We start from the raw sequence: 25,966 nt of genomic DNA, 5'->3' as shown, positions 1-25,966 counted from the left end.
AGGTTCCTTCTGTAGGAGCCTTCACTTTAACAACAATCGCCATTGATTTTTCTCCTGTAGTTGCCCATACTTTGTTAATTAGATTCTCTAGCTATAAGGCTGCCAGAAGCCCACAGACAGGGTGGGAGCCAGCAGAGTACAGTTCTGTTCAGGCTCTCTCTGCAGTTAGTTCAGCTTCTGTTTCTAGTTTGTAAAACTCTCCTTCTGTATGTGATCTTGAACAGCCAGGTGGAGGTGTGGTCCAGGAGAGGCCATGGGCTTGCATCGACCATGAGTCACAACCACCTTAGAGGATGTACAGGCATGGGAGTAACCTGAGACTCAGGTCTATCCTGGACCTCCCCCAGTAGAATGCTTCTGCTCTTAAAGCCTGGTCTCACGAGTATTTATTTTGTTTGCTCTGCATCTTCTAGGAGAGGTGAGCTGGGGAAACAAATGAAGTATTTCTACTCCTGAAATAGCAGGGGTTTTCCAATGAGCTCAGGGTCTACTCTGGACTCTAAGCTAGGCCATGACACAGTGGGGAGTGATGGGCCATGCTCCCCAAAGGCTGACCTCAAACCATGGTCGCACTGTGGCCCTGCCATCTCTGGAATATGTATGCCAACCAGGGTAAGGTTGGCCAGATATAACTTCCAGGATAATTGAGGAAATAGCCTAAGATGAGGGCTTGAAATTGCTGGCCAGTCAAAGCCACTGTCATTTGAGTCATTAAGAATGGAAGTGTCACGTGGTTCCTTCTCATGGCTTCCTGGAGGGCGGAGTGGCTGGAGGGCTCTGTCAGGGGATGTCTGGACCTGAGTGGTGAGTGCCAGAAGCCTCTTGTAGTAGACGCCCCAGGATTGCACTCATAAGCCTCCAACAGTGTTAAAAATGATTAAAGGACAGGACAGTGGTGACGGTGTAAAGAAGACAATGTAGGTGATACAAACATACTTTCACACTTCATGACGCGGTTGGTCTCTGTTCCCAAGGGTCTGGAGAACTATGAAATGGAGCAGAAGGCAGGAAGTTATATGGGATAGAGAACAAGGAACAAGGAAGAGAAAAATAGGTAATGAATAGGGATGTGGAGTACATATGGACCCCAGAGTTAGCTTGGCATTTGGGGACTGGCTGAGCATTTACAGGGCCATGAACACTATGTAGGTTTTGGGTCACTAATGTGCCCCAGGCAGAAGCAGCTCCATCTTGGGCCTAGAAAGTGATTTCAATGTCAGTGATCATTTCCATGTACTCAACCGTAACCTGAGGCAGCCAGCATCCCTCAAACGGCCAGCGCCCCCTTGTCTTGGCCTGAGTACCCCCGCACTGCCAGCCCAGGTGTCACGAGTCAGGAAAAGGGCTGGGAAAGGCAGCTCCAGGCTTCCCTCGGCCTCCAGAGTCGACTCGGCCGGTGATCAAGGGGCTGGGATGCCTGCACCTCAGCTCCCTCACTGACAGGAGAGAATCCGTCATAACCACTGCCTGGAGCTCCCTGTAGGGTTCAGCTTGCATTCCCTGCTGCCTCTTACTATCTCTGTTTGGCTTCTTTACACCTTCACCACTGTCCAAGCCACCTTTCTTCTTGATCTTTAGTCCCTGCCAGGCTGAGCTTAGAGTCAGAAAAGAGAAGCCTGAACATCCTTTTGCTTCTGTTTCCAGCTACATGATTATACTTGTTTTCTGTCCTGAGAGCAGAGGCAGCAAGGTAGGCAAGGCCATGAGCCCAAGACCAGATGAGTTCTGGGGCTCGGAAGTCCTCCCACAGCAAGCTGTCCTCCAGATCCAATGCCCAAAGGGCTTGTTGTGGCCAAGCCTGTCTGCTGTTCTCCACATGCTGCAGTGGCTGCACAAGAGGAAAACCTGCTTACAGAGGAGCATTACACACAAAGTCGGAACACTTTGTGCCCATGACTTTCTGGGTACATTACCTATGCCTAAAGTTTCCTGTTAGGTAGAAAAATTATTGCCATCTGCTTAGCAAGCATAATACAATAATTTTAAGGGGATTGAGTGGAAAGTGGTTAGAAATTTTCAGAATTATCAAAATTTCTAATTGCTTTGTCAATAAAGATATTTGTAAATTTTTAGCATTTCAAATATCCTCTTCAAGAGAATGTAAATCACTGGTTATCAAAGACCAAAACCCCCAAAACATTTCCAGAGGTTTCATAAGGTCATTGATTTGTTTGCCTGGGAATTCTGTACCACCCAATACCAGATAAAATAAAATCAGAGGGCTATAGGCTAGGCTTGGAGATAACTTCAAAACAGCAGTTTTTCACCATGATAATGTTTATTACAATGGGCTAGGTCCCACAAACAAGATAAGTAATACTATTAAACATCAGAAGCCATGGGAAATAAAAAGTTTTCTCAGGTAAAGCCCATGGTAAGGATAGGCAAAACCGGCATTAGGCAAACCTTCTCAAACCATGCAGCAAACTTTTGAGGTCAGGCAAAATTGAAAACACATTTAGAGAAGTTAATTCCCCTTAATTTTGAAACCCATGTGTATTTCAAGGGAAATTTAATCCGTGTGTTTCTAATTCATTTACACTCAACTCATCAAAATGCTATTTTGAAAGAGTTATTTCATTTTAGTATCCAGGAAATACTATGAATCCCTTGAACAAGATTCTTGAAGTCTTGAAAAAAAATGTCGTTCAGTTAAGTAGTCATGTTTGGTCAACCCTAATCATGACTTACAAACAAAGCTAAGGGAAAACAGTGCAGTTCTAAATCTAGGTCACCCATGTTTCGGAGGGCTATTCACTTTACTGTGTTAGGCACTGTTGGTCAAGGATACCACATGACTACTGATTGCACCCCTTACTCTGCCATTTTAATAATGGATTCTTACAGAGTTAGCTGAGTTGGCGCGTGTGCACACACACACACACACACACACACACTATTTTAAATGAAGGTACTGATTGGGGTTGGAATTAATGGGAGAGCTGATAGAGACTACTATTTGTATTGTTCTATAAGAAGAGCCCTCAAATGCTGAATATTGCTAAGCAAGAGAAACCCTGGGAAAGAAAGGAAGAAAGAAGTGGGCAATTTTATGTAATTAATTAAATTCATAAAGAAACATAGTGGATGGGATTAGTTACAATTTTACATAAAATTTCTGGGGTGAGAAACAAAAGCACTTGTATTAGATCAGAGCCTGGAAACATGGCAGATAAATGTTAGTCTGAAATATGGAAGTATAGGGGATTAGTTTTAGAATTTGTGTTTCTAAAATATGACAATTATTCTGAGGCTCCAAGTCAAAATGTGTTCACCACTCCTGATGGGGTCACTGTGAGGTGAGAGAAGTCCCTCCAGCTCCTGAAAGTGAAGGCATAAAGCTTGGCCTTACTTGAGTTTTTGATTTGTACCTGGCAGGAGCAATTGCGTTTTCAGAGCTTTCTTTCTGGGTATCTTTTCGGGGTTGGGGTAGGGGGGCTGCCAAGCAGCAGCAGCCTACCTACTCATCAGGAGTAACTGCCTGTGGGCAGCCACCTGCTGGGCCCGCTGCCTGCTGCTAGTGAGGCACTTTAAATGGTGGGTGGTGTCCTCTGTGGGAGTCCCTTGGAGGGGTTTCCCAGAGTTAATTAGCAGCAGAGAGACCAGCAGGCAGGCTTTCTTTGCACTTTATATGCAATAGGACAATGCATTGCTGGGCCTTCCGGAGTTCCTACACAAGAAGTATGGCATCCAGTTCCTTTTAAGGTAGGTAGCAGCTGTTCACAGCTTGGGTCCTGGCACCGGCCACAGAATGATCGCTGAGGCTTTTAAGATGACCATCTTCCGTGGACTCTCCTTCATTCCTCTCCTTCAAATCTCAGTGTTTTTTTCAGGTGGTGGGAGCTCTGAAGAGGTTAGTGAAGGCACTTATTTTGATATTTCTGGGTGTCTGTGTTAGGTAACAGATAAACTGGCCAAATTCGTGTGGAAGGATATATTAACTCTAAAGATATAGAACAAATCTAGGCTGAGGAAGTGTGTGTGGGGCAGAGAACCAGGCTTTAAAGAGCTCACACTGATATATTCCTTTGCTTCAGGGACATTTACAGAAATACCAGCACAATCCAGGGAACTTTTTGAAAATGTAAAGAACATTGTGGGACTTTCTCTGAGTATAAGGGTGAGAAGGTTTTCCACATGTCACATGAAGGTGAGATTTAAAATTCCCTGGTTCATTCTTGGAGATGACAATGAATTATTTGTATACAAGGATAATTTATGAGTTTCAAAGTTATTCAGTATTTCTGGTAATTTCAGTGGAAATAAATGTAAGAAAAAACTAACCTTAAAATCTTAAATTTAATTTACTTACAGAAACATCTTTCTTTAGTCCCATTTTCTCTAGAGTGTAGAGATCATGATGATGTGAATTTTAATCCCAACTGCCTCTTTTTATATGTGAATCTGATCTTCTTATATAGATAATAATGATAATTTTAAATGGTCGTGCCAAAACCTTACTTCATATATGACAGAATATGAAAGTCAGCCATGGTGGTTTCTGTGAAGACTCGTGCATTGCCTGGAGCCCAGCAGACACTCAGGAAATGTTAGCTCTGTCTCACCTCATGAACATACAGATTTTTGAGCTCTCCGGTATGGCTGGTATTATGTTTCATGCTATTATGTGATGGTTTTGAAAGATAATTCTGTGTTAATGATTTGGTACTCAATTCAGTCTCCAAAATGCCTTAATCCCATAGTCAAATTTAATCATAAACATATGGCCTGCTTCTTATTTAACATTATAAAGGAACGAGTAGTGATCACAGGTTTATATTTTTGGAACATGCTCTGGTGGCCATTACAATCAGAATAATTTCTGAACCTATTTTAGTGCATCTGCTTCTGAAGAATTGATTGGAAGTAATAAAATGCCCTTGTAGACCTTTGCTTTATTTATATTTGATTGCTGTATTAAAATTGAGAATGTGATTTTTTATGCTCTTCATAAAGCTACACAATTGTGCTTCACTGACAGTTGTAAGAAAAATAAGATGTGGGTTTGCTGCTAAGTCAGGTCCTGCTGCCCGTGTGGCCTCCTGAAGCACACCATTCCCACTAAGATCCATGAACACTTGGGGTAAAGGGTGCTGAACACAGGGCAGACATTGCATTTTGTCATAGGAACCAGCTGAATGAATGGGACAAAATGGAGCGCCTTAAAGTCACTGCATAAGGAACCCCGGAGGAAGGGAAGGGAGCTAACCCCCCTGGGGGAGTCTTTGCTCTGCTCTCAGGATGCTGCCCTGTGAAACCATGCACCTTCCCCCTCTTCCCCTTGTGCCCTCCTTCTACTATTCTCTTTATCCTTCTTCAGAAGACCCACAGATTCTCTTCTCTCTGAAATGTGCTGGGAACTCTCATTGCCTGCCTGCTGACATTGCTCAAACTGAAACTTCCAGCGATGGCCTCTCTGCTCAGTGCCAGAAACACACCTCCAGTTCCTGTCTCCTCTTGGATCTCACTGAATGTGTGTTGACTGAGTATGACACGGGGTACTACTAGTTAGGGCCATAGCACCATCTCAGCACACGAGCGGCCCATGAACCACGCAGCCAAGACTATTACATCTTTAAAGAAGACATGTAGTGGGTGTTACCTTGGGCATTCCACCTCTGGATCTAAGGTGCGTCTGTGCATGGGAGTTGTTCATTCCCAGGCGATTCTGTTACAGCCAGAGGTGAGAATCACTAATCTCTATTGTCATAATGTCCCAAACACACTGCATCTCCTAATTAAAAGCCCAAACTCCTTAGCAAGTGTATGGAACTCTTCAATATCTGATAGCCCCTCACTGCCATTGCCTTCTAGGCCTTTTGATTTTTAGCTGCCCTGAACTAAATTTGTAATTTTATTTAATTTTAATCACTTTAAAATTTAAGACTGGATACTCAGTTCAGTTATTGGACAGCTTATAAATATGTTTAGAACAACTTCAGTATATAAATCTACATTTTCAACTGCAAACTTTATGGAATCTCAACAAACCAAGTATTTCTGAGGAAAGTTTATCATCCTAATTGAAATATATTTTAAGTGTAATAGACTTACTAAATTTCTGAGAGTTAGTATGAAAAAAGAATATAAGAACATAAAATATTATTAATAATTTTGGGATTGATAACATGTTAAAATGATAATACTTTGTGTATATGGGATGACAAACAGTATATTATAAATTAACTGTACCTATTTCCTTTTTTGAAAATGAGCCTACAGGAAACTGTGACACTGTCATTGTGGATGAATTGTTTTCTATGAGACAGCACTGTTACAGGCTTAGTGAGCCTGCCTTCTTACGTGGCCCTAACAGAGCTTAAGGGGTGGCCTTGACCCACCACAGAGCATCTTTAGTATAAAGTTTGCTCTGAACCAAAGCAGGAAGTTTCCTCAGTGGACTGTAATCATTTGCTTGTTGTTTGTGTGTTAAATGGGAACTAGTGTGCTGCACCCAAGAAACAGCTTAGTGAGACATCTGGTTCTCAAGATCATCACCACAGATGAGCATTTACACAGGGTTGGTGTGAGCGCTGAGTTTACACATCAATTTGACTTGCCGGTTGGATGCTCAGGGAGCTGGTACAACATTCTGTGTATGTCTGAGAGGGCATTTCTGGGAGAGACCAGCATTTGGTTCAGTGGACACAGTGGAGATAGTGGCATCAACACCCAGTCTGCTGGGGGCCTGTATAGAAGAAAAAAGGTGAAAGAAGGGTGAATTCTCTTTCCTGAGCTGGATGTCCATCTTTTCCTGCCTTTGGACGTCAAGGCCCCTAGTTCTTGGGCCTTCGGACTCCCGGATTTGACACCAGCATCTCCCCTGGTTCTGAAGCCCTTGGACCCAGGCTGAATTCCACCACTGGCTTTCTCCAGTTGCCAACAGCAGATTGTAGGACTTCTTGGCCTCCCAAACTGTGTGAGCCAATTCCTATGCAAATCTCCTCAAATGTGCTTTATCTACCTTCCTATCACTGGTTCTGTGCCCCTGGAGGTCCCTGACCAAACCATCCAGGCACTGTGCAGGTATGTGAGGTTCAGTTCAGCACCACACTTAGCAATCACCCTGTCAGGTTGGCTCTGTGATGATTCTGTTACACAGAAAGGGAGTCTGAGGGTCAAAGCAGTTAGGTCACTTGCCCAGGACTCAAACCCACAACCTGAACACGTGTTTGTCAGACCCAGTCCTTCCTTTCTCCACTCCTCCCTTTGGAGGAGGGAGCCTTGTGGAGGAGGGGACAGAGCGAGGAACCTGCCTGTTGCTCTTCACCTCGCTGTCTACCTCCTTCACTTCACCTTCACTTGAGGTCTGGGAGTCAAAGTCTGGGGAGTGGGCTGACTTAGGGCCAATCCCAGCTCTGCCAGGTTCTAGGAAATTGCTCAGCCTTTTGTAATTTTCAGTTGTCTCATCCTGAAAAGGAGCTAATGATGACCACGGCTCTAAGAACATGTAGGCTGTCAATCACGGTCCTGCTTATAACCCTTACTGACGAGCATTTGCTCATTTTTCTCTGTAATGAGGTCAAAGGAGACTTCTCAGAATATGTATATTTCTAAAATATTCCTATTATTAAGTTTCCATTTATTAGACATTGAAGTTAATGACTATGAATGGACTTAAAAGAATTTGTAATTTCTTTAAAGCTCAAGTTTGGAACTTCAGATGGCTTAGCTTTACTCCTGCCACCGTTGGCTACTGTGACATGAAACAACAGCAATGAGAACAACTCACGTACTCAAAGCACATTTAACCAGCCATTTATCACCTTCCTGACAAGGTGATGGAGGAGGAGAAATCAAAGATGGGGCCGCAGGATGCTGAGGTGTCATGTCCACCTCTTCTGCACCGTTTGTGTTAGTGGGGCAGCACTAAACTCTTAAAAAAAACATTATTTTGCCATCACAGTCTTCAGCTCTTAGGCCAGCACTGCGGGAGGGAGGCCTCCATCACACGGCCAGAGCTGCGCTTCAGTGCACTGAGCCAGAGGGAATCTTAGGCGTCACTTCTCCACTCCTGCATTTTGTCGAGTGGAGACCAAGTCCCCTCAAGGTCAGATGATGAGTCATAATGCAGGTGAGCAGAGGGCCTCCGACAGGAACTCCTGATCCCCCTGTCAGAGCTCCTTCCGCTACACCCTCCAGCCTGCATGTGTGTGCAGGTGTGTGAGAGTGTAAGGGGCTGCGTGGGCGCTAGTGCATGTGTTTATGTGCACACGTGAACCACTGGAAAGTAGATTGGAGGTAGCATGACTCCAACTGCTAATACTTGTCCACTGAATACGTGTGTGTGTATCTCCTAAGGGAAAGGATATTCATTTACATAACAGCACAGCTCTCCACTCAGCAAATTTAACATCAACACAATACTATTGTTCAGCCCACAGATGATCTTTAAATTTCATCAGTTCCCCCGCACAGTAATGCCCTTTATGGCTATGCTGTGTCTCTCTGGTTTTCTTTGATTTTGGACATCTCCTCAGGCCTTTCTTTGGGACTTGACTTTGGCACTTTTGAGTGCTACAGGCCGGTTTACATGACAGAAAATCACACACTGGGCTTTGAATCTTTAAGTATCTAAATAAATAGTGAATCTTCTGGTCCTAGGTGAGCTCACTCCACTCCATCTCTGCCACGGAAGTGGCCTAGACAGGTGCACAGGTGGTTACCTGAGGACTCTGAGATATGAGTGTGGAGGGCCAGAACGTGCAGCCCAGGGCTGGGAGGACCTCACCGTCATTTCCTATCTCAGTTCCTGCCCTGCCCCGGCTGTGGGCACAGTTGCAGAAGCACATGTCAGAGCAGGGCCACTAAAGTCCCAGCTTTGTCACCAGAAGGCCAAAACAGGGAGCTCCAGAGGACTGAAAAATGCTGTAGATGGTGGAGAGGGAGGAGCTCAAGAAAGTGATCCATATGCTGACATGAACCTCAGGGAGTCAGTCAGCAAACTGAGAGGCTGGGAGGTGGTCTGGGAGACAGAGCAGTGCCTAGGAGCCGGTCCACCACAGGGGCATCTATGTGTGTGGAGCACAGCCACAGTTTGCTGGTGTTTTTGAGTTTATTTTTTTAATTGATAGACTTTATTTTTTAGAGTAGTTTCAGGTTTATAGAAATTAGAGCAGATAGTACAGAGTTCTCGTATGTCCCCTCACTAGCCCCTCCCACTTTTTCTTATCAACATCTGACACTGGTATAGTATATATGTTACCATTGATGAGCTAATAGTGATACATTATTATAACTAGTAATAATAACATGCTAGTATTAACTAAGGTCCATAGCTTACATTAGGTGTTGCACATTGTAGGTTTTGACAAATGTATAATCTCATGTATCCACTATTATAGTATCATACTGAATAATTTCAGTGCCTTAAAAATCCCCTGTGCTCCACCTATTCATCCTCGCTTTCCCTTAATTCTTGGCAATTGATCTTTTACTGTTTCCATTGTTTTGTTTTTTTCGAGATGTCATATAGTTGAAATCCTATAGTATATAGTCTTTTCAAATTGGCTTCTTTCATGTAGCAATATGCATTTATAGTTTTCCAGTCTTTTCTTGGCTTTACAGATCATATATTTTTTTATTTTCTAAATTTTTTTGTTATCATTAATCTACAATTACATGAAGAACATTATGTTTACTAGGCTCTCCCCTACCCCAAGTCCCCCCCACAAGCCCCATTACAGTAACTGTCCATCAGCATAGTAAGATGTTGTAGAATCACTACTTGTCTTCTCTGTGTTGCACAGCCCACCCCTTTCCCGCAACCCCCACATTATACATGCTAATCATAATAGACCCTTTCTTCTTCCCTGCCCTTATCCCTCCCTACCCTCCCATTCTCCCCAGTCTCTTTCCCTTTGGTAACTGTTAGTCCGCTCTTGGGTTCTGAGATTCTGCTGCTGTTTTGTTCCTTCAGTTTTTCCTTTGTTCTTATACTCCACAGATGAGTGAAATCATTTGGTATTTGTCTTTCTCTGCCTGGCTTATTTCACTGAGCATAATACCCTCTAGCTCCATCCATGTTGTTGCAAATGGTAGGATTTGTTTTCTTCTTATTGCTGAATAATATTCCATTGTGTATATGTACCACATCTTCTTTATCCATTCATCTACTGATGGACATTTAGGCTGCTTCCAATTCTTGGCTATTGTAAATAGTGCTGCGATAAACATAGGGGTGCATCTGTCTTTTTCAAACTGGAGTGCTGCATTCTTAGGGTAAATTCCCAGAAGTGGAATTCCTGGGTCAAATGGTAAGTCTATTTTGAGCATTTTGAGGAAACTCCATACTGCTTTCCACAATGGTTGAACTAATTTACATTCCCACCAGCAGTGTAGGAGGGTTCCCCTTTCTCCAAAACCTCACCAACATTTGTTGTTGTTTTTCTTTTGGATGGTAGCCATCCTTACTGGTGTGAGGTGCTATCTCATTGTGGTTTTATTTTGCATTTCTCTGATAACTAGCGATGTGGAGCATCTTTTCATGTGTCTGTTGTCCATCTGAATTTCTTCTTTGGAGAACTGTTTGTTCAGCTCCCCTGCCCATTTTTTAATTGGATTATTTGCTTTTTGTTTTTTGAGGTGCGTGAGCTCTTTATATATTTTGGATGTCAAGCCTTTATCAGGTCTGTCATTTACGAATATATTCTCCCATACTGTAGGGTACATTTTTGTTCTCTTGATGGTGTCCTTTGCTGTACAGAAGCTTTTCAGCTTGATATAGTCCCACTTGTTCATTTTTGCTTTTGTTTTCCTTGCCCAGGGAGATAAGTTAATGAAGAAGTCACTAATGATTTTGTCCAAGAGATTTTTAGTTATGTTTTTTTCTAAGAGTTTTATGGTTTCATGACTTATATTTAGGTCTTTGACCCATTTTGAATTTACTTTTGTATATGGGGTTAGACAGTGATCCAGTTTCATTCTCTTACATGTAGCTGTCCAGTTTTGCCAGCACCATCTGTTGAAGAGACTGTCATTTCCCCATTGTATGTCCATGGCTCCTTTATCGAATATTAATTGACCATATATGTTTGGGTTAATGTCTGGAGTCTCTAATCTGTTCCACTGGTCTGTGGCTCTGTTCTTGGCCAGTACCAAATTCTCTTGATTACTGTGTCTTTGTAGTAGAGCTTGAAGTTGGGAGTGAGATCCCCCCCACTTTATTCTTCTTTCTCAGGATTGCTTTGGCTATTCAGAGTCTTTGGTGTTTCCATATGAATTTTTGAACTATTTGTTCCAGTTCGTTGAAGGTTGTTGGTAATTTGATAGGGATTGCAGCAAATCTGTAGATTGCTTTGGGCAGGATGGCCATTTTGACCAATTTAATTCTTCCTAGCCAAGAGCATGGGATGAGTTTCTGTGTGTTAATTTTGTATCCTGCAACTTTGCTGTATTCCGATATCAGTTCTAGTAGTTTTGGAGTTGAGTCTTTAGGGTTTTTTATGTATAATATCATGTCTTCTGCAAATAGTGACAGTTTAACTTCTTCTTTACCAATCTGGATTCCTTGCATTTCTTTGTTTTGTCTAATTGCTGTGGCTAGGACCTCCAGTACAATGTTAAATAAGAGTGGGAAAAGTGGGTATCCCTGTCTTGTTCCCTATCTCAGAGGAAAATCTTTCAGCCTCTCGCTGTTCAGTATGATGTTAGCTGTGGGTTTACCATATATGGCCTTTATTACGTTGAGGTACTTGTCTTCTATACCCATTTTGCTGTAGTTTTAATCATGAATGGATGTTGAATTTAGTCGAATACTTTTTCAGCATCTATGGACATGATCATGTGGTTTTTGTCTTTCTTTTTGTTTATGTGGTGGATGATGTTGATGGATTTTTGAATGTCTACCATCCTTGCATCCTTGGGATGAATTCCACTTGGTTGTGGTGTGTGCTCCTTTTGATATATTTTTGAATTCGGTTTGCTAATATTTTATTGAGTATTTTTGCATCTACGTTCATCAGAGATATTGGTCTGTAATTTTCTCTTTTGGTGGGGTCTTTGCCTGGTTTTGGTATTAGGGTGATGTTGGCTTCATTGAATGAGTTCGGGAGTACTCCCTCCTCTTCTATTTTTTGGAAAACTTTAAGGAGAATGAGTATTATATCTTCTCGGTGTGTCTGATAAAATTCTGAGGTAAATCCATCTGGCCTGGGTTTTTTTTTCTTGGGTAGTTTTTTGTTTACCGCTTCAATTTCTTTGCTGGTAATTGGTTTGTTTAGATTTTGTGTTTCTTCCTTGGTCAGTCTTGGAAGGTTGTATTTTTCTAGGAAGTTGTCCATTTCTTCTAGGTTTTCCAGCTTGTTAGCATATAGGTTTTCATAGTAGTCTCTAGTAATTCTTTGTATTTCTGTTGGGTCCGTCGTGATGTTTCCTTTCTCATTTCTGATTCTGTTGATGTGTGTTGATTCTCTTTTTCCCTTAATAAGTCTGGCTAGAGTCTTAACTATTTTGTTTATTTTCTCAAAGAACCAGCTCTTCGTTTCATTGATTTTTTCTATTGTTTTATTCTTCTCAATTTTGTTTATTTCTTCTCTGATGTTTATTATGTCTCTCCTTCTGCTGACTTTAGGCCTCATTTGTTCTTCTTTTTCCAATTTTGATAATTGGGACATTAGACTATTCATTTGGATTTATTCTTTCTTCTTTAAATATATCTGGATTGCTATACACTTTCCTCTTAAGACTGCTTTTGCTGTGTCCCACAGAAGTTGGGGCTTTGTGTTGTTGTTGTCATTTATTTCCATGTATTGCTGGATCTCCATTTTAATTTGCTCATTGATCCTTTGACTATTTAGAAGCATGTTGTTAAACCTCCATTTGTTTGTGAGCCTTTCTGCTTTCTTTGTACAATTTATTTCTAGTTTTATATCTTTGTGGTCTGAAAAGTTGGTTGGTAGAATTTCAATCTTTTTGAATTTACTGAGGTTCTTTTTGTGGCCTAGTATGTGGTCTATTCTGGAGAATGTTCCATGTGCACTTGAGAGGAATGTGTATCCTGTTGCTTTTGGATGTAGAGTTCTATAGATGTCTATTATGTCCATCTGTTCTAGCGTGTTGCTCACTGCCTCTGTGTCCTTACTAATTTTCTGCCTGGTGGATCTGTCCTTTGGAGTGAATGGTGTGTTAAAGTCTCCCAAAATGAATGCATTGCATTCTATTTCCTCCTTTAGTTCTGTTAGTATTTGTTTCACATATGCTGGTGCTCCTGTGTTGGGTGCATATATATTTATAATGGTTATATCCTCTTGTTGGACTGAGCCCTTTATCATTACATAGTGTCCTTCTTTATCTCTTGTTACTTTCTTTGTTTTGAAGTCTATTTTGTCTGATACTAGTACTACAACACCTGCTTTTTTTCTCCCTATTGTTTGCATGAAATATCTTTTTCTATCCCTTGACTTTTAGTCTTTGCATGTCTTTGGGTTTGGGGTGTGTCTCTTGTAAGCAGTATATAGATGGGTCTTGTTTTTTTATCCATTCAGTGACTCTATGTCTTTTGATTGGTGCATTCAGTCTATTTACATTTAGGGTGATTATCGATAGGCATGTACTTATTGTCATTTCAGGCTTTTGATTCGTGTTTACCAAAGGTTCCAGTTTACTTTCCTTACTATCTAAGAGTCTAACTTAACTCACTTAGTATGCTATTACAAACACAATCTAAAGGTTCTTTTCTATTTCTCTTCCTTTTTCTTCCTCCTTCATTCTTTATATATTAGGTATCAAATTCTGTACTTTTTTTCTATCCCTTGATTGACTTTGGGGATAGTCAATTTAATTTTGCATTTGCCTCGCAATCAGCTGCTCCACCCTCCCTAATGTGGTTTTACTACCTCTGGTGACATCTATCCAACCCTAGGAACACTTCCATCTATAGCAGTCCCTCCAAAATAGACTGCAGAGATGTTTTGTGGGAGGTAAACTCTCTCAGCTTTTGCTTATCTGGAAATTGTTTAATCCCTCCTTCAAATTTAAATGATAATCTTGCACGATAAAGTAATCTTGGTTCCAGGCCCTTCTGCTTCATGGCATTAAATACATCATGCCACTCTCTTCTGGCCTGTAAGGTTTCTGCTGGGAAGTCTGTTGTTAGCCTGATGGGCTTTCCTTTGTATGTGATCTTATTTCTGCCTCTGGCTGCTTTTTACAGTCTGTCCTTATCCTTAATCTTTCCCATTTTAATTACCATGTGTCTTGGTGTTGTCTTCCTTGGGTCCCTTGTGTTGGGAGATCTGTGGATCTCCATGGCCTGAGAGACTATCTCCTTCCCCAGATTGGGGAAGTTTTCAGCAACTACCTCCTCAAAGACACTTTCTATCCCTTTCTCTCTCTCTTCTTCTTCTTCTGGTATCCCTATAATGTGAATATTGTTCCACTTGGATTGGTCACACAGTTCTCTCAATATTCTTTCATGTTTAGAGATCCTTTTTTCTCTCTGCGCCTCAGCTTCTTTGTATTCCTCTTCTCTAGTTTCTATTTTATTTATTGTCTCCTCCACTGTATCCAACCTGTTTTTAATACCCTCCATCGTGCTCTTCAATGATTGGATCTCCGACCTGAATTCATTCCTGAGTTCTTGGATGTCTTTCTGTACCTCCATTAGAATGTTGATGATTTTTATTTTGAACTCCCTTTCAGGAAGAGTCTCAAGGTCCATATCATTTAAATCTTTCTCGGGAGTTCTATTAATAATTTTACTCTGGACAAGGTTCCTTTGGTGTTTCATGTTTGTATGTGGCACCCTCTAGTAGCTCTATTTTTTATGTGGCACCAGAAGCTCTATTTTGGAGCTGCTCAGCTCCTGAAGCAATGTCGGGGGTTGCAGGGGAGCGGTACTGGTACCTGGGGGGAGGTAAGAGCTGTTCCCTGCCTTCTGGCTCCTGTGCCTGTCTCCACTGACTGAGCCAGTGGGCCGGTCACACAGGTATAAGATTTTGTCCCAGAGCAGCTGGATATAGATCCCTGCTTTCCACAAGCAGCCAGAATCCCAGTATCCCCAGAAACTCTGCTTGTATTAACTTTCCAACCTGGTAGTCATGCGATTCTCATGAAAGCACCATGAAATGTAGGTTTGTGCTCCCAGAGCAGATCTCTGGAGCTAAGTATTCAGCAGTCCGAAGCCTTCCACTCCCTCCCTGCTCCGTTTCTCTTCCTCCCGCCGGTGAGCTGGGGTGGGTGAGGGGCTTGGGTCCCGCAGACCCATAGCTCTGGTATGTTACCCCGTTCGGTGAGGTCTGCTCTTTTCTCCAGGTGTATGCAGTCTGATGTCATCCTCTTTCCTGTTGCTCTCTCAGGATTAGTTGCGCCAATTAAATTTTCTAATTGTATCTAGTTTTAGGAGGAAGCCTCTGTCTCTCCTTTCACGCTGCTATCTTTAATCCCATTGACAGCTCATGTATTTTTATCACTGAATAATATTCCATTGTGTGTATGTACCACAATTTAGTTATCCATTCACCTTTGGAAGGATATCTTGGTTGCTTCAAGATATGGGCAATAATGAATAAAGCTGCTATAAACATTCATGTGCAGGTTTTTTTTAATGGATGTAAGTTTTCAGCTCATCTGGGTAAATACCAAGGAGCATGACTGCTGGTTAGCTTGTAAGAAATGGCCAAACTGTCTTCCAAAGGGGCTGTATGATGTTGTATTCCCACTAGCAATAAAGAGAGTTCTTATTGCTCCATGTCCTTACCAGCATTTGGTATCATTGCTTTTTAAATTTTTAGTCATTCCAATAGTGCATAATGGGATCCTTGCTGTTTCAATTTGCAATTTCTTAATGACATGTAATACTGAGCACCTTTTCAGATGCTTATTTGTCATATGTATGTATTTGTTAGGTGTCTGGTCACATTTTATCCCATTTTTAATTGATTGCTTTCATATTGTTGTGTTTTAAGTGTTCTTTTATATTTTGGGTATTAGTCCTTTATCAGATATGTGTTTTATAAATATTTTCTCCCAGTCTGTAAGCTTACCTTTTACAGAGCAGATATTTATAATTTAATAAAGTCCAATTTATCAATTTCTTATTTTCATTTTACTTTTCATATTGTACCAAAAGCTTATTACTAGACTCAAGGCCACCTAGACTTTGTCCTATGTTATTCTTTAGAAATTTTATAGTTTGTATTTTATATAGGTCTATGATCCATTTTGATTTAATTGTGTGTATACTGTAAGCTCTATGTCTAGATTTTTTGTTTTTTGCATGTCGATGTCCAACTTTTCCAGCACCATTTGTTCAAAATCTGTCCTTTTTCTATTGAATTGTCCTACAAAAGCTTTGAAAATTAAACTGGACTCACAAAAGACAAATTGGAATATATAGCCTAATCTAATCTGGTCAAATGCTGCTGAAATCAAAATACCAACATTCTCTATACATTAAAACAAAATACATAGTTTTATAACAAAATGAAAAAAATGTCTAAGATATACTTCAAAATTGCTCAATATTTGAAGAACTGGGAAAATCTGTGGTTGCATTGGGTGATATTACACAGATGCTGAGATTGTCTGACAAATATATTAAAGCAGCTAATATAAAATTGCTCCCAAAAGCAACTGCAAACACTTTTCAAATGAAAGGAGAAATAGGAAGTCTCGGCAAACAAAAAGAAGTAATAAAGAAGACACTAAGTCCAGATTTAATAACAGTAAGGAGACACAGGAGAAAATAGTGAATACAATTGAAGATATGTCAAAAGAAATTATCCAAACTGAACAATGGAGACAAAATTTAAGATAAAAAAGCAAAGAGCCTCATGGACTATGAGACAATAACAAAAGGTCTAACATTCATGTCATCAGAATACAGGAAGAGAGATCTAGTGTGGAGCAGAAAAAATATTTGGAGAAGTAATGGTTGAAAACTTCCCACATTTGGTGAGAGAAAAATTTGCAGATTCAAGAACCTAGGCAAACTGAACACATGATAAGCCCAAAGAAAGCCATTCCCAGAAACATCATAATTAAAGTCCTAAATACTAAAGGCAAAGAAAAATAAAATGGCCATGTAAAGCAATGCATTATATCTAGAGATACTTGTGGAACCATGAAGGCCAGAGGAAGTGGTACAACATCTTTCAAATGCTGAGAAAAATACTATGAAATCAGCATTTTATACCCAGAAAAAATATCCTTTAGGAATGAAAGATAACTAACAATATATTCAGAAGGAGGGAAACTAAGAGAATTCACTGCTATTGTACCTGCACTAAGGGAATTGCTAAAAAAGTTCTTCATACAGAAAGGAAATTATAAGAAGCAGACTCAGGCCTTCAGGAATAAAGAAGAGTGACAGAAATGTTAAACAGCTCCAAGGACACAACAGGATCTTCTTCCTTGAGTTCTTTAAAGTACCTTTGATGGTTTAAAGCAAGAAGATAAATAGTCTGATTATATTTTCAGTGAATGTGCATGTACTATGTAAGACAATTGTAATTAAAGGAGGGAAGGCAAAGGAAATTATGTGGTGATAAACTTTCTATGTTTCACATGACGTGCTAAAATTTTGGTTTCAATTAACAGTGGAAACTTAAGTATGCACATGGTAGTCACCAGAGCAACCAATAAAATTGATGTAAGGAGATATAGTAAAAAAGAAAAAATAGAAAAATTAAAATGGCTTATTAAAAATGTTCAAATAACCCAAGGATAGGCAGAAAAGGGGAGACGGAGAAGTGAAAAACAGGATGCACAGAAAATAAATCAAATATACCATTAATCTCATTAATTGTGAATGGTTTAAACACACCAATAAAATAAGCTATTGTTACAATAGATAAAAAACATGATCTACTATCTGCTGTCTCCAAGAATAACACTTCAGTTATAGATAAGTTAAAAGGATGAAAATAGGTCATCGAGTACTAATCAAAACTGAAATGGCAATATTAATATTTAAAAAACAGCAGAACACACACTCTTGTCAAACAGACATGAAATGGATTGTTTACCAAACTGGATCACATTCTGGGCCAAAAACCAAGCCTCAGTAAATTCAAAGGATTTAAATCATACAAACTATGTTCAGCAACTACAATGGAATTAAACTAGAAGTCAATAACATAAAGATAAGGGAAAAATAGCTACAACCTTGGAAATGAAGCAGCACACTTCTAAATCCATGAGTCAAAGAGGAAGTTTCTAGAAAATATAAGAAATATTTTGAACTGACCAGTAATGAAGGTAAATCAGTGCTGAGTGGAATTTTTAGCATTAAATGATTAAATTAGAAAAAAGAGAAAAGTCTGAAATCAATAAGCACAGAAAGAATTTAAGGCTAAAACTCAATGAAATTAAAAAGATAATGTGATAAAGTCAGTGAAGACAACACTGACTTTTTAAAAATACTAATAAATTGATAAACTTCTAGCAAGATGGACAAAGGAAAGAAGAGAAAAGACACAAATTAGCAACACTGGTAATTAAAGAGGGAATGCCATAGAGAACCACACAGATATTAAAAGGATTCTATGAGTAACTCTAGGCACATAGATTAGACAATGTAGAGAGAAGAGGCTGAGGTGAGATTCTGGATATGGAACGCCATGCCTCCTTCTTTTGTACCCATATCCCAGATTCCCTTTGGATAATTAATCTTCCTAGACTCTCCTGCCACACACTTTGGGGGATCCCATGTTCTGTCCCAGAATGTGTGCTGTAACTCAAGTTGAGTCAATCTGAGCATTGTTTTCACCTGTTGTGACCACTTTGAGTGGAAAAGTTAAGGCAGATCAAGTCAGGGAGGCAGGAGGAAACATCAGGGGCAACATCTGCCTTGATATGAGCCCTGCACCTCAGGGAGCAGCCAAGATCCCTGAAATGAATCCAACACAGAGTGAGGTGGAAATGAAAGGAGGAGGCACCACCTTTTGCTGCTAACTTAGAGCACTGGGATCTGTCCCTTAACTATTTGGTTATATGAGTCAACACAGAAGTTTCTGTTTTCCTTTACTTCTTTTTCCCCTTAAACCAGTTTGAGTTGGATTTTCAGTTAATAGCAACCAGAGGAGTCTTAAGTGATATGATGTCCTGTGCTTCATTAGGTTTTATTGACCATATTAAGCCTCTCGATGTTGGTATAAAAATCCAGCATTTTGCACCTTTGGTGGTGGATTATTCTAATAATGTGTCCAACTAATAGTGTGACTGACCACTTCCACTACCTTTAATAGATAAAAGATTCCACAAAGTTAAAGAGTAGTATCCATTTGTCATTTTATTTAAAAACAGAAGAAAGATACAAAGATAGATGCCAGCAGAGGGACTACTGTGGGAATGCAGTCAGGTATTCTTGACCTGGCTTGGTGTCTTGCCAATGGGTTTCATCCCTGGACAAGTTCACTCTGGATTCAGTGAGACTAAGGAATGACAGTGAAATGTTCTTGGGGTAAAAGGGCTTATTATCCAGCTTGTTCTCCCAGTGATAGGTCGAGCAATAGAATTACATCTGCATCCAACAGTCTGCAGGTCTGTAAGCTCTGTCTCTGCAGAGCTCTGTACACAGTGACTCAGTCAATAATAGCTTATTGCTTTACGGGTGTGGAAGCAGTGGCCTAGCAGTAGGCCAGTTACATCATCAAGTAGTTTAGGTTTAGGTGAGAATCCTGGCCATAGGAACTTCAATTTTCCCCACATTTGTCTTTACACCCTGTGGATAAAATGAAAGTTCCTGTGGCCAGGATACTCACCTGGCCCTGGTCAGCTAGCTCACTACACACATGTGGGCAATATGTTGCTATTGACTCTATGTAAAGAGCTCTACCAGTGCTCTGGGTGATACGGTGGCACAGCTGCAACGCTGAGGGAGAGCAGAGACAAGACTGGAGTGGTGGCAGCACTGAGGACAGAGACTGAGACAGCTGCGGGGACAGAGAGGACCAGAGGCAGAGACCACTTGCTGCACACAGACACACTCTGAGTGGACAAAATTCTGGTGACTGACCTGCCACTGTGGGAACAAAGTTGGGTGTAACCCTTTCACCCCGGAAAAGTTCTACTGTTATTTCTTTGGTCACATTGAATCCATAGTGAACTTGCCCGGGGCTGAAACCCATTGGCAAGACACACCCCATCCCTGGTTCTTCTACTCTCCATGTCAAACATAGTGTGTAAAACATGGTTCTAAAATTTATCATCCAAGCTGGCTCACTTTAAAGAATGAAAGAGATCACCCACAACAAATTTATCCTGGGGAAAAGGCTTAAACAGGGCAATCCTAGGCAAAATGGGACACACAGTAACTCTGGTTCTATATGGTAGGAGAGGAGAGCACAGTGAAGCCAGAAGCCATTTCTACCACCTCCAGCTGGGGGACCCTCAGCAAGCGACTTCACCTCTCTGATCGGAGCCTCGGGTTCTTTCTTTCATGTACTGCAGGACACAGCAACTGTGACCTCACCAGGGCTTTGTCAGAATACAGTGGTGAAAGTCTTTGTCAACCACAAGGCACAACATAACAGTGGCTTTCATGATATGAACTGATATAATCAGGTTGACTCCAACAATGTTCTTGTACTTAATTGTACACAATAGATGAGTTCTCAGAAGAAAAGTTCAGTATGAATAGAAGCTTTGTAAACTGCCCCTTACTTAGAAAGTACATGGTTAAACAGACTTCTCTGAGGAATACTTCTGTGAGATTCAGAATTTTTCGTAAAGTGGACAATCACCTCATGCTTCCATCTTATATATCAGGATTTGCTTTTGAGCAAAATATTCCTAAATGCTCTCAGTGATCTGTCTCCTCAGCTAGGCATGTGGAGTGAGGCATTGCATAAATGTTAGGTTACCTGGCTATAATGCAGCCTGGGGGGAGGACTCCAATGTAAACCTTTTTGGAGCCCAATATAACCATGAAGGAAAAAAAACAACAACATAAATTCTTGTAAAGCATGGCCCCATTGGTTTAATTTATTTCACATTGCGGCCTGCAGCACCAGGCTCCGGTGGGCTAATGAATATGAGATGCAGCTGCAGATGAGAGGCAACCTGCTCATGCCCACTGCATGACTGGTGCTCAGATACGCTGCTCAGTTGGTTCAGTCAGGTTTCCAGAACCTTCTGTTGTCCTTGGCCCTGGTCTGGCTATGCCTGCCCAGCCTCCTGGATGGACATTTAGAAAACGCTTTCTATTCTCATGAGTACAGTTGAAAGCTGGTGGTTCCCTCCTCCTGTGTGTGCCGCCATCTGGGACAACTTAGCCACTGTCTGTGAGGGCCTTTGAAGCTTGATTATAGAAGAAGGGAAAGCATCAGAGGCAGCAAAGCCGTCTGCCCTGGCTGGGACACCAGTGCAATCATTTTTCCCTCTTTCTTTTCTAAATTCAGATATTTTTTATCATCTTCACATAGGGCCAAGTATTGGTAGAGGAATGTAGTCTAGAATCCTTTCTCAGAAATAGAATGAACCCCACATTCAGCTTTTTTCCAGTTCCTATAAACCAGTTTTGTGAACATGAGGATGTGAGTAAAATATTTATTCTAGTATCTCATCCTATTTTGACTCACTGAATGCCAAAGAAATAAAAAATTTCAAAGCATAAATCAAAGCATAAATGCTCATAACTTCCTTTTTCTGTTTCTTTATCTGTATGTCCTCACTCCACATCCAAAGCCCAGTCACGGATGTAAATGAAGTTCATTGTCTTCAGTGGTAAAATGTTCATGTTCAATAATAGGAGATTAAGTAAAAAATTCCTTACAATGGTGTATTATATTAGATATTAGCAATGTTCCTGCAGGGATGTTGTATCAAATGGAACCAAATCTATACTATTCCGTTATGTGGGGGTGGCTAAGTTGCAGTCATACCAGCTTTGTGATTTTATTTTGGTAAAAAAACAAATAAATGCACTCATGAATAATATGATAGACCCAAATAATTAACTGTCATCATCTGTCTGGGATGGAATCAGAGAACATTGTTCTTTTTCCTTCTTCCTTCTCCTTCTCCCTCTCCTCTTCTCTACTTAATTGAACTTTTTAATTATTTTGCAATAAAGTTGTGTTACATTTGTGATAAAACACACCTTGTAAGGTAGGTTTAAAAACAGAAGTGAAAGTCTCATACTACACAGACTTAACTTACACCCAGAAATTGGTGTTAGGGTAGTGCACAATCAAGGTAACCATGACAACAGAAGGCTAGAGTGACACATAACACAAAAGGGCAAATAACTGATATACACTTAGTGCCTTTTTTGGGAAGGAATTGTGTACACATATTCAATTACCTTTCATAACTTAGGAATTCTCAAGGTATGAAATTAGGGCAGCCATTGTAGCAGAGATATTAGTTGTCAAATGTCCCTCCTATTGTTTTTTCTTGGTAATAGTTTTCCTGAGTGTAAGCAGAGAGAGTGCCCCCATCTAAAGAACGTGGCTTCCAGCTGCCCTTGAGGTGGAGAGTGCCCACACGAGGAAACCCGAGGTGGGGATGTGGGTAGCAACGGAGAGACCACCCTGGAGTCACGCCCCATCCCTCAGGCTCTGCGTGTGGCAGCAGGCTCCTCCACCAGGAAATGCCATCCATGCCGCAAGAACTAAGGAGATTGGGTCCTCGAAACTGTGAGCCACCGTATCTGTCCTAAATTGCCTATGAGTGATCATTTAAGCAAGAGAGAAATGATCATTTATCTTATTTAAGTCACCATTTAGGAGATTTTTATTATTTTTGGTGTAGCAAATGAATCAATATCTTAATTAATACTAATATAATGGGTAGTGACCTTACGGAACACTGTTGCCCGGGGAGCAGACCCATCCTGCTGCCTTGTCCTGCCCTTGCCTCCCTTGGACCCTGGGCAAGAGCGGCCCGCCTCCTTTCTTGGTCCAGCTGACACAGACCTTGGCCAGGCTCTCCTCATGCTTGCAGTTTCTCAGTTTTCCTGAAGTATAGATTAAGTTCCTAACCTAGAAGATACTTGAAGAAAAATCCTTTTAAAGTCACTGTAAAGTGGTATTTCCTTTTTTTCCACCAATTTACTTGGGTAAAATTTGGTAATTGAAATGTAAATAACTGGTTATGTGAACATCAACTACATTTGGGGTCACACCTGAGTACCTGGCAGTGTGCATGGCCCCCATGGGGTTTAGTCTATGTCCAGGTCCAAGTGAACACACAGGTAGTGAACACACAGGTTAGGGCACCTGGGCAGCAGATAAATGCAAGGGAAAAGCCAGAGACAGGAATGGGCATCAAAGATATGGAAGAGTAGGAGACAGCCCTGGGGAGCAAGCAACCCGAGGTCGGGGGGAAAGCCGCCCAGCCCAGGGGTGTTAAAGGCACAGACACAGGAAAGAGGGTTCCACACTGGGGACCAGCACACTCGGGGCCCTTGTCTGGGCTGAGCTGAGAGTTGGCAGGAGAAGTGGATGGAATAGCCCTGGAAGGATGAGGGCAGGGGACTGGCTACCATAGACACGGGACTTTATTTCTTTGACTCATAACAGATCCCAAACTTCTTGTTCTCATGCAGACCTTTTTGGAATTGTCATAGAACATTGGATTATACAATTCCAGGTATGTCTGAGATCCCCAAGATGATATATAGGCTAAGCTTTGTTCACGGGGTGTCAAAACAGGCAGGTCAGACCCCTCCCCAGCTGGAAGCAAAACCATAATCACTGTTTTCTGTGGCTTCTCCAGCACATAACAGAAGCTGGAGTTCCAGCTATTGTCTGAATCCTCTCACGCAGGTGGCGGGGTACAAGAAATTGGTCCAGTGTCATCTACCACTACCCTCTGTGTGCTGTGGTCTGCCAGGCTGCTGAGGGGTGCTCTACCATTCCACAGTGGGGGACCCAGAGCTGCAGTCCAGAGTCTCCCCAGCATACTCAGTCTGGCCTCACACCAACCTGCTGCAGTGTTCTCCCCCAGGGCACAGTGTCCCTTTCTCCTTTCTCCTTCCTTCTTACCCCTTTTACAGGAAGCCTCTTTCCATCATTAAATTTCTTTGCTTATATCACAGACCACATCACACCCGTTGGCACTTTTGTTTTGCCAGACAAGTGCGCAGAGTGAGCCCTTTCCTCTCCACTTGGGGGGCGGGGGCAGTTCCACACCATCCTGCCTTGAAGCTTCTCTGCAGTCCCATGTCCCATCTTCACTCCCAGGCCCTCCTGCTCCAGTGTGAGCAACTCATGTGACTTGCGTTTTGTAGGGTTCTGCGGTATAGGTAACTTACCACCCTGGCTTACCCAGAACTACTTTTTGATGTGTGCAATTTTTAGTTTTGACTCCAGTGGTTATGTTTTGAACAGGTGGGCTTGTTAACTCACACTTCTCACTGGGCCCCTCCTCCAGGGCTTTTGCAGGCCCAGGTAGGGCCTGAGAATGTGCATTTCTAACAGATTCCTGGGTGACCTGTTGTAGGGCACCCTTGCCCTAATAGAGATGGCATGCTTTTGTTGTGCCTGGGGGAATTCTCTGGTACATCCTGGTATCTTGTGTCTCCTCTCTGTTGTGTTGATTTTTGGGTGGTGTGTGGAGGGAAGATGCCATCTCCAGAGTGTAGAGGAGACAGGACAATTATGAGGGGAAGTAGTTGATGTGTGGGGCTCAACAAGCCTGACATGACAGCAGTGTCTCCCCTTAGTAGCCCCAAAAGCTCAGGCAGCCCAGCCATTACATAAAAACCCTTAGGAAATATTGACATTGGATCCCCTCTGTGTTTGTTCTGCAAACTTGGGATGCTTACTCCATCCAGAAACCTCAAAATTACTTTGCCATTAACACCTGTGGTGAGCGGCAGGCCTTGCATCATTAGATCACCAGAGGAGAACAGCCGCTCACTCTGAACTGGGCAGATATTAAGAATCAGTGAGGTATCTGGACTCACAGTTTGATAAACTGCACAACACCTCTCCCATGACTCTACTCATTCTGTTGCCTCTGCAAGCCTGTCCCTTTATGGAAGATATTTTACAAGACCAACTGTCAACTGTAGGGCTACAGATGCCACTAGGAAAGTGGGAGAGAAAAGATTTTGCATTTTGGGCAAATGCTATGACTTTTCTCATGTATTTTATTAGAGGGATTGGACCACATGGCATTTGCACTTGCAGTTATGCTAAGTGAGTCAGACTGGATGGAAAAGGGTGATTTGTTGGGATGGGTATGTGTCAGTGACACCAGGAAACTGCTGGTGATTCATGACAGTGGGGTGTACAGGCAACCCCAGGGGCTGGCCTCAGCTGTCTACTCCTGGGTCTGAGCTGTCATTCAGGAAGAAGCTATATTATGACATTGGGAGATTGCTTCCAGAATGCTGTGTCCTCCCCTGAGGAAGCTTGGTAGGTTTGGAAATAGTCACAATATGTATACATTCACCATTAGAGAGCATGTGGCCATTCTTCTTTTCATAATGCAATGCATACAAAAACCCCTCAGCTGTCTTTGTTCTGCACTGTTGTTAGGGCTGGATAATTTAAATGAATCTGCAATGTTTCCTTGTATTGTATTCTCTTCAAGAATTAGAAAAATAAAGTTACTCATCATGATGTTGTAGCTCCAAGCTTTTTATATGTGCCCTTCAGGGTTATCCATCTGTTCAATGTTCTTTGAAGGATGTTTGTATGTGTTATCACAATATTTCTTTTGAATATATAACTATTATTCTTTACATGTGGCTATTATGAAGATAAGTATTAATAATTATTCTAAGATATTGTCAAATACTAACTCATTAACTCAAATCAATCTAGTGGAGCCAGTGCCGTTTCTATCAACATTCTTATAGATGAGGAAACTGAGACCCAGTCTAACTGCCCCAAGGTCACATAGCCAGTAAGTGGCAGCAGAGCCAGAGCCAGGTATCCAGACATCAGACCCCATGCTCTTACCTGTCACATGAAATTACTGAGTGCTTTGCTGATGGGATTTGATTGGTAGAAGCCACTTGTAAGCTTGTTACTGAACCCACTGGAATCAAAAGCACATGTGTGTTTCTAGA

This window comes from Manis pentadactyla, chromosome 5 (assembly GCF_030020395.1).
Source record: "Manis pentadactyla isolate mManPen7 chromosome 5, mManPen7.hap1, whole genome shotgun sequence".
Taxonomy (NCBI): Eukaryota; Metazoa; Chordata; class Mammalia; order Pholidota; family Manidae; genus Manis; species Manis pentadactyla.
This window is presented reverse-complemented; position numbering follows the sequence as displayed.